General features: G+C 40.9%; 1 protein-coding gene across 2 annotated transcripts in view; it reads right to left on the bottom strand.

Moving 5' to 3' along the window:
- LOC118597637 (zinc finger protein 120-like) overlaps positions 1-9,243 on the bottom strand; it is a 66,854-nt gene extending 57,611 nt beyond the window's left edge. For both annotated transcript variants that reach the window (XM_036209249.1, XM_036209250.1), the window contains exon 1: positions 9,117-9,243. The gene's annotated coding sequence lies outside the window, so the exon portion shown is untranslated. The remainder of the gene's footprint in view (positions 1-9,116) is intronic.
- Between the last annotated feature and the right edge of the window lie 4,215 nt (positions 9,244-13,458).

Raw genomic sequence — 13,458 nt, 5'->3', positions numbered from 1 at the left:
AGCTCTAGCCCACTGTAATCATTTGACCCCAAAAAGCCAATATTTCACTTTAGTGGTATTCCTCTCTTGATAATCACTATGATTTGCCTGGCCCCCCATGTCCAGAAAGCACATATTCTTAATACAAACACATAATATGCATGACCCTGATAGTTCTTTTAGGGCTTTACAAGCCAGATCTCTACCATGGACATTGTTGTCGGCAAGGTATTCAAAACTCTGAAAATAGCTTATTAAGCTCTGAACCTCAATGGCTGTCACAGCCAGAAGTTCCAAAGACTTCCACCATCTTCACACAAGCAACAGTGTCAGACTGTTCTCAGCAATTCCTCATAATCTTGGTACCAATTTCTTACTTTCCTTCCTATTACTGTGAAAAAGACAAGGACCAAAAGCACGTGAGAGGGGAAATAGTTTATTTGACTGACCTTCCTGAGCAAGGTCCATCATGGAGGGAAACCAATGCAAGAACTAAACCAGGGTAGGAATCTAAAGCAGGAACTATAATAGAACCACTAGAGGAATGCTTCATACTTCTTTCTTCTCCACACTCTCAGTCAGCTACTTTCCAAAAAAAAAAAAAAAAAATTAAACCTTTATTTTCACTGTGTGAATGTCTGTGTGTGCACTCACACATGCATGTGCATGCACACACACATGTGAATGCACATGAATGAAGGTTCACATGGAAGACATGAACTAATGGCATGTATTCTCCCTAGAGGTAGTGTGACATGCAGTTTTATGCTGCCTGATGTATGTGTTGGGAACTAAACTCAGGTCCTCTAAACATGCATTGTGTGCTCTTGCTCAGGAAGCCATGTCTCCAGCTCCAACAGTAACATTTCTTATACCTCCCAGAACAACCTACAAAGGTATCACTGTACAGGATGGGCTTAGTTCTCTCACATCAATCATGAAACAAGAAAATCTCCCAGAGATGAGCCTAAAGACTAATCATATGGATGTATTTTTTTCAATTGAGGTTTTCTTTTCCCAAATGAATTCTGCTCATATTAAGTTGATAAAAAACAAACTACCATGGCAAACAACACACATATCATGAACACATGAATAAGTAAGGTTATAATCTGGCATCATATTTTTAATGCTTTATGTTGGTCAAGTGCCACTAAATGTATGCTGAAATTTGTTCTAATAGCTGCATTGGAAATGAATTTTTTCCCAGAACTGTTCTGAATACAAAGACAACGATCAAGGTTTTGTTGTTGTTTTTTTCCCCCCTAAAAGTGCATTACATAGGTAGATGAATTTATATGATTGTCAAAAATATTCATGTTGTTTCTTTTTCACAGTGAATTAGTGGAGATGCAGTAACCACAGGTTGTACTACCATCCACAATGCATGGAAGATTGCTCTGTATACAATAAACCAGCTGTTGTAATAAGTCTTTCAATAGCTAGCTATATAAAGAAATTAACTAACAAATGGATTCAATATTGACTGCAGTAAAGCAGAACTGACATCTCACCTTCAAATTATTGAACCAAGATCATATATTGGAACTAGGAGGATACTGAGGGCAGCATGGACAGAAGAGGCAAAAATGAGATGGTCAATATTTGGTGATAGGAAGTAATGAGGAGATATTGCTCCAAATGAACTAGCAGCAGTTCTTAAGTGTGGCAATGTCAGAGAACACAATGCCAAATTGTGGATAGGATGCCCAAATGGGCACATGGTAGACACCACACAATTGCGAGGGATACATGTAAAGAGACTTTGTATCCCTAAGAAATCTACCCTGGTGGTCATTTGAAATGTCTCTTTTGGAATTCCCCCTTAATGAGAAATACCCGCTTAATCCTGACAAAATTTCCATTGGCTGTACTCTTAAGAAAAGTTACAAAATTATTATTCCTTCAAAAGAAACTATTTCAGAGCCTCTAACACTCACTCAAATATAACCTAATTCCTTTATCAGTAATGACAGGACTAACAAGGGAAATTAATGAAAAATTGTGAAATACACAGCTTGGTTTACTGTGTTTCATGTGCAAATCAATTGTAACTGAAGAGACATTGAGTTATCTACCAAATGGCTTTGCAACATTCATTAATCAAATCAGTCTCAAAGACATTTAAACACTGAGCCATTGCTGAATGACGATAGCTTTTATGCTTTCAATGGGTTTACTTTCAATAGTAAATTTTTTGTAAAAATGTGCAAGACGTTTCTCATGTAGTACTGGCATTCTCATCTTTTTATGATTCAAAAGGACTCTCAGTTAACATTAATCACTTCAAGAATAATATCCCAACACAATATGTCACACCTCAAATTAGAAGAGTGATTCTCAAGAATGAAGATTACAGAGCACAATGTGTTAGCATTTTTAAGGATGGATAAAATATAGTAACGTTGTGTGATTACTCTTGAAGATATAAGCACAGAGCTTGGATTAGCTAGAGAAAGTCATAGACCAGACCAGTTGGCAACAAAATATACACTCTGGTGTTGGATAGCCAGATATAGCTCCTCAATAATTACTGATATATATCAAGGAACACCCTTGACAGGTTCTAAAGTCCAGAGGTGGTCCGAGACTATGGGCATACAGTGGGACTTCCATGTAGCATATAACCCAACTGCAGCTGACAATATAGGAAGATGGAATGGACTGCTTAAAATCAACTTATTACAACTCAAAGATTTCCCCTTGGAAGATGCTATTGAAGTTGCATGCTATGAGTTAAATAGTAGACAAAGATTGAATAGAGCTTCTCCATTTGAAGACACTTAAGTCAGACTTAGAGAAAGAATAACAAACAGGTATTTACTGACTGTGTAGAATATTCCCCCATAAGCATGTTTACCAGGACAGAAATACTCAAGACTTAAAGGAGACAAGCCGTGGCACCAGTAATAGGCAATACAATCTGGACCACATATAAGAAGGGAAATGTGGACCCTAGAAAATTAGATGATGTACAAACATAATGTGTCTAGGACCAAACCCATTATGTATGATTTGCACTTTCATAAGGATAGTAAGTCTTAGAATTAATTTACTTAGCACTGGTGCTAACTAGACATTATACCTTCTACCTAGACAGAGAGGGAAATAGAACAAGGCAAGACCATAACAAATTACACCCTATGTCTCATAGAAACTTTAACAAGAAAATAAAAGATAACACAAGATGGAACAATGTCATAGTATCCATCTCCTGGGTCAAGGAACCCAGGACAATATTCCTGGGACTCCTCTTGTTAAATTCTGTATGTTTAACATTACCCAATGAGCCAAGCTCAGGATCTTTGACAACACCATTGTTCACTTTACTGTCACCATGACTACTGAGATTGTCAAAGTCAGAATAATCATCACTCTGATCAACAACCATATCTACAGCATCAGCAACAATGAATTAAATAACTATTATACCAACCGCTACAATACAAATAAACCAAGAGTAAAGTGTGATATTGTGACTACCCTATTACACCTTGGATGGATTCATACCATAAGACTGGGACCATGAACACTTCATCTTAAACCTCACACACACCAGGAATGCATTCTATGTTCAATGTGCTCATTGTGAAGCTTTTGGAAATACAGTTTGTTGTAGTTACTGTGATGAATGAGAAATGCTAAGGTCCATATTGCACCAAGTTTGAGAGCCATTGCCACCAATGACCAAGAGGATGCTGAAAACACCAGTTTTAAAGAAAGAAACACATTGAAATGCCATTTGACACAGATTGGGAGAAATATCACAGCAGCATCAACCATCTACAACTTCCACTGAGAGAAATAGCTCTTAAATCATCCTTACACTTTACAATTATAAAGAACAGGAGAGAATAAGATTTGAGATCATCAGACATTGAAACAGCAGCAAACATAAAATTCTGAAGAGGAACACTGTGTTTGGCCCCCAGTACAATAAAACTACCAGGATTGCAAATTAAAATGTATATAATTGCCAGGCAACAGTGGTGCATGCCTTTAATCCCAGCACTCGGGAGGCAAAGCCAGCTGGATCTCTGTGAGTTTGAGGCCAGCCTGGTCTACAAAGCGAGATCCAGGACAGGCAACAAAACTACACAGAGAAACCCTGTCTCGAAAAACAAAAACAAAACAAACAAACAAAAAAAAACCCAACCAACCAACCAACCAAACAAACAAACAAACAAAAAAGTATACAATTATCTGGATTACGACCAGAATAAGGAGGTAGGTTACTTGACTGAGGAGATATCAACATCAATCACAACAAATCCATGTGAACATATGATTTGGCAGAACTGTATGTACCTTTGATCCAGACACTGATAGGAGAATACCATAGAAGCATTTTCTCTTTTGGGACAGAATACCATAACCACATGGATTCAACTGCCCAAATTCACTTTTTAGACTATACCAACAATTGAATAAGCCAAATGTGACTGTAGAGTTTAAGGCCAAATTTCCCAATCTACCCTACTATGGTAGGATGAACATATGAAATAACCACCTGATAGGGAAGGCAGACAATGATTCATTTCTACCTATTAATGGCTGACTAGAAATTACATCACTGGGGTCACAACATTATAGATTTCCATGATCATGACTGACATGCTACCATAATCCTTCACATCTTATGACAATGAAGCCCCACCTCCTGAGGAGAACTCATGCAGACACCCAGACACTTTGTGCCTACATGGTGTTCTATGGGACTCAGATAATTCCTTAGCACAACCAGCCATATTTTGTATAGACATGGCCTATATACCGCCACAGGGTTTTTTTTGTATGTAAAAGCAAAGATCATTTATTAATATTCCAGCAAGCAGGGGTCAACACCTATACAAAATGGTGATGAGCCTAAGAGGAACATGCAAGCTCCTTTTAAGCATAGCTAAGGCGTGTTTCAGGGACAATTGGATCATCTCAAATGTAATTTTGTTTTGTTTTGTTTTTTTAGAAACAGGGTTTCTCTATAGCTTTGGAGGCTGTCCTGGAACTCGCTTTGTAGACCAGGCTGGCCTCAAACTCACAGAGATCCACCTGCCTCTGCCTCCCGAGTGCTGGGATTACAGGTGTGTGCCACCACCACCCGGCCTCAAATGTAATTGTTTAAGCAAGCAGCAGTTACATTACTTTGAATTGTATACTTTGAATTGGCTAAGGTTTAGTCTCATTGTTTTCGGACATACCACCACAGTTTTTAATGCAAAAGGCCTCAACCTTCATAAGAGAATCTCTGGGATGGTTACCAACCATGGTAAACAAGACTACTGTCTACTGTCACCTCTTACATACTGGGATTACCTCAATGCTATCACCCAGTTCACACTGGACTTGTGAGGGCAAGTCTGACCAAATTGCCTTGCAGTCCATCAATGCTCTAACAACTGGACCACCACTACACAAGGTTTAATACACCACCAATAAAACAACAATCCTAACTGGTGGAAGAGACAATGGAGTAACCTAACTGACCTACCAATCTTTTTCTTACATCACTGTCAGAAGATTTACAACAGGAGAGACCTCCAGAGCTCAGAAACATCTTTTGTACCCTGAACTGAACCTCCCTGATTCTCACCATGGTGGATGGCAGTAGCAGAAAGGTACAAGCATTCCCATTATGTATTGCTGAAGGGTAATCCCCATCACCTCATTTCTACCATTTTCTAAACTATCTGTAACATTTATAAGACAAACCTGAATGTGGAATGCAATATTCAGAACTTCCAGAAACCAGGTCTTCATTTTTCCAATCTGTCTTCTCACTGCACACCAACAACAATGCCTCTGTATGCACACTGGACAGTGATTTTAAAAACATCATAGCCTCCCATGCCAGAGTGGCAGAACATCCCCCTACCCAGGAGATCCATACTCACTGAGGCTCAGAGGCCAAGGGCCATTGCCCAGGTCACTACAGGGACCAAAAGACCCACTATCTAGCTCACAGTCCATCCAATCCCAGCAGCTCGGATTCTGACAGCTCAGCCAACTTGCTCTTCCTGGTCTGGGGACAGTGGCCCCCTCACTCCCCATGGCATGGCTTGTGGTCTTCCTTATAGATCTTTACAGAAGAACCAGAGAAGAATCTTAGAAAGAAGCTGTAAACTACTTCCCATTGGTGCTCTTGATTACTTAATCTTCCAGAGTCCCTCATTAGCTGGACTACCAAGCTGGGCCTCAGGACATCTGCAGCTCCCCAACTGGGTAGGCAGAGATCGAGTAACTCTGGCATCACAGGCCTTCCCAGCTCTGGCTCTCACCTTAGCTAGGGTCAGACAAGGCCCTAGTCTGGGAAATTTGTAGTTTAATAGAATCTTCCATTCCTGGAGCACATCCTGTTCCTCTTCCAAGGCACAGGGTCCCTTGTATGCACATTCCATTATACACTCAATGTCCCATGCAGCCAACCCTTTGCTTCATAGCTGGGAGCATCTACAGCCAAACACAGATCACATTCAAACAGCAACTGTTGTTAAAGCAAAAGGAGGCCACGAGTTAGAAAACAGTGAAGGGTCTACGGGAGGGCTTAGAGGCAAGAAAGAGATACTGAAAATGATGAAATTATAATACTAAAAAATTATGCTCAAAAGTTGAAACATGCTTTACGCCCACATGCTCCAGAGATGAGGGGTTTCTATCAGGACACACCAACTACTATTCATGGCATCTATCTCAGGTTGTACATCTTAAACCTGGAAAACACAGTCATGTTAGACAGGGCCACACCATTTTATACAATTCTTCTATTTTGGTTCAACTAGTGTGACTACAGTAATTTGGTTTTGTGAAAGTTCAATTCTTTGTCCATATTCTTCATTGTCTGGTCTGTGCACCCAAGAATTGGCCACTCAGGACACTTACATATCATCTAAGATTGATTACCTCACTACTCATTGGTAATGTCAACAACTGTCATAGCAGGAAAAGTTTCTTCTTGCCCCTCCCTTTCTGTGCTGTGACTACACGTGCTTTACAGCTGGTCAATGAACTCAATTCTTACACAGTTCCCTCTTCATCTGTAAGTCCCAATAAAAACCTGAGAGACTGGAGGACACTCATTAACTGGTATATTTTTCCTTCTCACAGACCAGTCAAGGCCAAGTATGGAAGGATTTGCAGGACTGTCTTCCCAGCACTGGGCAGCAGAAGCAGGATTATGTGTTCAAAGCAATTCTCAATTACATAGTGTGAGGCAAGCCTGAGATACAGGAGACATTGATCTAAATCAGTGGTTCTCAACCTTCTTAATGCCATGACCTTTAATACATTTCCTTAGGTTGTGGTGACCCCTCCCTTAACTATAAAATTATTACTGCTACTTCATAACTATAATTTGTGACTGTTATGAGTTGTAATATAAATATCTGTGTTTTCCAATGTTCTTAGACCACTCCTGTGATAGCGTCATTTGATCCCCCAAAGGGAATCACAATCCCACAGGTTGATAACTACTGCTCTAAACTGATATAAATAAATAAATAAATAAATAGCACTTAAGAAAAAACTGTAATGAAATTCTTCATGGCCAGGAAACATTGGAAAATAGAAACAAAGATTAGAGCAGTAATGCATTTAAAGAAAATGAACTTTAAAAAATGATACCAATAATTGACTTTTTAAAGTGATAAACATAATTACAAGAACACTTGGTTATACTGACTTTGAAATAGAGTAGACATTTCTCTAGTAGACATTGTATGACTTTGTCCACTGTAAAATGTTAGCTGCTGAGTGCTGTAAGCTGACACAGATTTACAGCCAATGGCCTGTGTCTCAAACCTCTGAGCTGACTTAGCTGTGTCAACATATAGGAGAGTTCACTAACTGAAAGCTGAATACTCAGTAGTTCAAGTTACCTTCCCTAAATAGTACACCCACCAACTCTGTCTCTCTCCACTCACATGGAAGGAATTAATAGACACTGGGAAATTACACAGTCACTCATCCTGCTCCAGCAGGTCCTTTATAATGGAGAGCCCTGCAGCTCACTGCCTTAAACTTCAGTCTGTGATCTGGCTATTGTCTAGTCTGTTTCCCCCTGTAGTGTGCACAGTAAATTGTTCCTCCTCTTCTGGTCTGAAGGAGAAGCCATGCCCTAAACAAATCTTTTTCCTGTTAATGCAATGGACAGTCCGCTATGTGACTCAACTTAAAATTTTCAACTCTTTGGTGCTACAGACCTGTAATCCAAGAATTTAGGGTGGTTAGTCAGGAAGATAGCAAAGGGAATGAATGCCCTTAGGGCTAAGAGACAGAGTTCAAGTCCACCTCAATCAACATAGGAGACCTTGACTCAAAACTATTTTCAAAAGGCTGGAGATGCAGCTGTTCTAGAATTAATATATCTTTCTGGCACACCAGGACTTAATGTTTGTTGTAACCCTCTCATGGCCTCTTGAGCAGCATGTTAGAGGCTTTTTCTTTGATGGAGGGCTTTCCAGGAGTTGTAAGTCAGGGTTGTCTCCTTTGTTTTGGGAAGGGAGCTTAATGTTAATCCTGGCAAACAAACATTTACATCTTATTGTACTAATCTCTACAAGCATGGTTTGCACACCGCTTATCTTTGGAGTATTTGGGAGGCAGTCCTCCCTTACCTAAATTCTACTTTGTGTGACTTAATGTCTCCTAAGAATTGGTAACTCCTTATACCATCAATTCTATTTGTCTACATCACACCTTAGCACTGGAGTGCTATATACTTGTGTGATATCATTTACAACTGCCACAAAATTAACTAAAGACAGATCATAAACCTAAATGTTGAACGTTAAAAGTGCAGAACTTCTGTATGATACTAGATAGATCATAGCTCTCTGAGTCTGGCAAATCTGCCTTCCATGGTAACAATATAAGCTCTACAGGCACCAGCGTTTCACAGTGATGTCAACAAAAGGATATTTTCTAAGTACAGTCCCATTCCCAACGCTCTTCGCTGATGCAGCCCACAGAGTGAAGTTATTCAGAGGCTGCCGCCCAGGCCTGGGTTGTTGTAAGAACCACAAAGGACCAGCAGGAACAAGCCAAACTGTCTGGCCACTCACTCCTACCCAGCCAAGGGTGGACTAACCCCACCGGCTCCCCCACGGCTCAGCCGAGTCTGGAGATAATGCACCCTCGCTCACCATGGCCGGTCCCTCCTCGTCTGGGGACAGCTACCTGTCGCTCACCATGGCATGGCTGCAGAGCTCACCCACGCTTTCCCTAAAACAGAGCACACAGTGACCTACACAAGCCAACTTCCGATTTCCTCCGCCACCGACCACTAGAGCCTGGCACCCGGAAGAACCCTCCCATCTGACTGGCAGGTCCATGGAAGCTCTGATTGGCCGGTGAGTGGCAGGAGCAAATATCGGGGATTCCCTGCCCTGGCTTCCACAGTAAGCACAGATCTGTCCCAGATTGGCTGGAGATTTGTGCCCAATTTAACAGCAAGTATCTTGTTAATATAAACTAATGGGTTCAATTTTTAAAGGAAGTATGCAAATTCGGATGGATGCTAATTGAAAGACCCCAGACCCCTGGGATACTTTCGTTTGCGAGAGGGCTCCCCCAGAAACCAAGATTCCAAACCAGCAGATGCAACACGCAAGAGGAATGTATTCAGCATTGGCGCAAGTGGGCTCTCTGTCCTGGTCAGTCAGAGAGCCCAGAGCAGCGGTTACAAGCATTTTTAAAGGCAGAAACTACAAAATTAGCATAAGATACCAGGTGCCCCGGGTTTGGCCCAATTTAAAAATCATCATATATTTCAGCAATCATTTTGTTATGCGGGAAATTTTGTAACACTGGTTGGCTCGGGGGAGGTCTAGGGGGAGCAGTTCGCATAGTTACAGGCTTATGATTGGCTGACATGTGACCTAGTTTGCTGGACTCGCCAGATGGTCCTTATCTTGGGTCCCCTTTGAGGAATTTTTAAACAGAGACTTATTATTATTTTAATCTATAATTGCAGACCTTGTCCCAAGGCCAACGGCTAGACTCTGAAACTTTTTACTTTTTTCCAGGGAGAGGATGGGTCAGTGTCTAACGCAAGCAAGTTTACAGAAGCAAAGTCAGCAATTTGCAATTGTAAAATGTATCTCTAATTTTTATTTTTCCTCACTAATCTGACAACTTTGCACAAGAGGAACACAGGGTAACTCAAGAAAATTAAAAACAAAGTCCACAATGGCATTAGGAATGATAACCACAGCCCCATGAGTTGAGTTCTCAGAATCTGAAGCAACACCTCTGAAACGCCCTGGCCACAGACCTCCACCAGCTCTCCCAAGCATATTCCTGATGTGAGAGATGCTCTTTTTCCTTCTCTTTCCACCAGGGTCTTAGAGAAAACTCCTAAGGCCTAAGCAGGTTGCCAAACAAGCCCCAGTTTCTCAAGGATGACCTAGAAATTCTGCATTTTGCATCTAAATTTAGGTGTAAGATCCATTTGGAGTTAATTTTGTGAAGGTTATAGATGTCCTCTCGTGTACTCGGTAGCACTCCACTACTAAGCTGTGATGTAGAAGAATAGAATTGTTGATATAAAGGATTTACCAATGATTAGGAGGTAGTAAATTGTGCAAAGTAGAATTTAGCTAAGGGAGGGCTGCCTCTAAAATACCCCACAGATAAGGAGTATGTTAACCAGGCCTGTTAGAGATTAGGATGTTAGGATGTAAATATTTGTTCACCTTTTATGTATACTGTTATACATACTGGGAGAAACTACTCACAACAGATTATAAATTTATTTGTTAATGTTCCTATGTCTCATGGTATTAGAAAAAGGAAGCAGTACATAAAACATGTTAGAAGAATGTAAATATGGAAATGATCTCTGTAAAGAAGGACTTAGATAAATGAACTTGATAATGACTGGATAGCTACAGAATAAAAAAGACTAGAAAGTTTTTGGAAGTTATGAAGGACTTACTAAGTTGACTCAGGTACATAAGGATGAGATGCAAAGATCACAATTATAGTAAAGTTGGCAAGATCAGATAACAGCTGTTTCAAGGACTGGCTGAAATATATGTCAAACAAAAGTATATTGAGTTATGTCTGGCTATAGAAATAGTATATAGTAGTTGAAATTACCAAACTGGTATAAAATGATCTGGGTGTTTCATAATCATTCTTGGAGGCAATTCTAATGTGTTAGAGTGACTAAAACAGGGAGTATTTCTCCCCTTTCTTTATGAGGTTAATGAGGTCTCTAGCTGGGGACTAAGGCCATTGATCACTTGTCTTGTTCATGGAGATCATAGAGACCCCACTGAATGAATTTGAAACACTGTCCAGTCTACAGAAGGACGGTCAATATGGGAAAGATTTTCTCAAGGCTTCAAAGGAAGCCACAGTACGTAAAGCAAAGCCTTTGATTCATCCTCACATTGATGGACAACTGGTAAAATCAAGGCTAGAAAAGAATGAGGTTCCTCTAAGCCCAAGTGACCGCTAAGGACTAGTTGCTCCACTGGCCTTGACAGCACAAAAAGAAAGATTAATTTTGGCCACCTGCATGGTCTTCAGCATCAGCAGGAAAGTTTAACTAAAGACTAAGAGAATTGGTAACAACCCATGGGATCACACTTGACAGAAATTAGACATAAGGCTGTAGTATGAATCTTAAAGGTTCTTATTAATGAAATCAAACCTGAGGCCAGTTATTGGGGTGAATGCTGAAAGATCAGAGAAGCAGAACAAGCCACAGCTATCTCACCTCGCTAGTTCCTCAGGGAATCCTGTTCCTCAGGCTGGAAGCTTCTGAGTCCTCATCCCAATGGCTCTCAGCTGAACTGTGCTGCTCCAAAGCCTGAATGCTAAGCCAGCCAAATGCTTAACTAATGCTTAACTAACCTAGTTCCTGGTCCTCATGCCTTACATACCTTTCTTTTTCTGCTCCCACTCCCTGGGATTAAAGGCTGGGTTTCTGGGATTAAAGGTGTGGGTCATCATGCTTGTCTGTTTCTAATGTGGCCTTGAACTCACAGAGATCCCCCAGGCTCTGCCTCCCAAGAGCTGGGATTAAAGGCATGCACCACCACCGCCCAACTTCTGCTTTGGCTTACTCTTCCCATTTTCTAGCCACCATTTGTGGCTCTGTATCTAGTGGCTGTCTGTTCTCTGACCCCAGATATGTTTATTTCAGGGAACACACAATATTTTGGGGAACACAATACCACCACATAAGGCCACATGAGATATTATTTAGACAACCAAGTCTCACTAATATTTTCTTCTTTACAAAAAGATACTATGTAGATGGGAGCCATGAGACCTTAGTGTAGCATAAATTCTAAAAACATGGAGTCAGATATCAGGGTGAAAGCTGAAAGGTCAGAAAGCAGAACAGCCAGCCACTAGAGTTCTTACCTCTACTGAATCCTCAGCCTGAAAAAGACTGTGCTCCTGTCTCCAACTCCCTTATATTTCTTTTCTCGACCCAGCCATATCACTTTCTGTCTCAACCCCCCCCCCCCAGTCCTGGGATTAAAGCTGTGTGTGCCTCCCAAGTACTGTGAGCAAAGGCGTAAGGCCCATAGTAGCTGCCTGGCCACTATGGCTAACTAGTGACTGGCTTTGCTTTCTGATTTTCAGGCAAGCTTTATTTATTATAGCATACATAAAGTATCACCACACCTTGGCTCAATGAGCAATTGCCCACAGCCAAGGAAGTCAGGCCCATGATTATCTTCTCACCCTATCCAAAAGAAACATGGGAAGGGCATCATGCTAACTTTTGGCTGATGAAACAGCCATGAAAGAATATAAAAGTTAACTGTGGATTCATCACTCTGGTGACCGACTGTGGAGGTCAAAGGGAAACATCTAATAGATGGCGGCTATTGGGAGCCCATCAAGAATGGCTTATGGACTTTGGACATTTCAGTCCTTTCCAGACACCAGTAAGGGAATTCCTTTCTTGTCTGTATGAGAGTTCAGTCTTTATGAGAGGCCCTGTGGAAGGGTATCCCAATACTGCCACTTGATACCCCCAATTCAGCTGGAAAAAGTCAGATCAGATTGTTCATTGCCCCAATCCCATAATGGCAGTTAGGGTTATCTCTTCAAAGGGAGGTGGGATAAGAACTGGAGGTATAAATTGACTAGGAAGTTTAGGGTAAAAAAAAACCTCAAAGAAAAGTAACCAGTTGCTTTCTTGACTAAAAGCCAGAAATATCATTGGGGCTGTTAGCAGTTTCATCCTTACCAGAGGCCAAAGTGTTTTGGGAGCTCTGATCTTTGATGCTAAGTGCTTAGGAGGAATGTTAAAGGTGATAAGGAAAGCCTGTTAAGAATAAACGGCCCTTGTTCAAGAAAATAGTATTTCTGTCCTGGGTGCAGACCTAACATTTCAATAGAGAAAGGTTAATCTTCTTGCCAAGGAACTTGGTCTTGTGGAGTCCAAGAAATGGCCACTCAGGACATTCATACATCACCTATAATGGATTAACTAATTACACACTGGTAATCTGAACT

Source organism: Onychomys torridus, chromosome 17 (genome assembly GCF_903995425.1).
Source record: "Onychomys torridus chromosome 17, mOncTor1.1, whole genome shotgun sequence".
Taxonomy (NCBI): domain Eukaryota; kingdom Metazoa; phylum Chordata; class Mammalia; order Rodentia; family Cricetidae; genus Onychomys; species Onychomys torridus.
The sequence above is the reverse complement of the archived record's forward strand: the minus strand, read 5'-3'. Positions and strand labels throughout refer to the sequence as shown.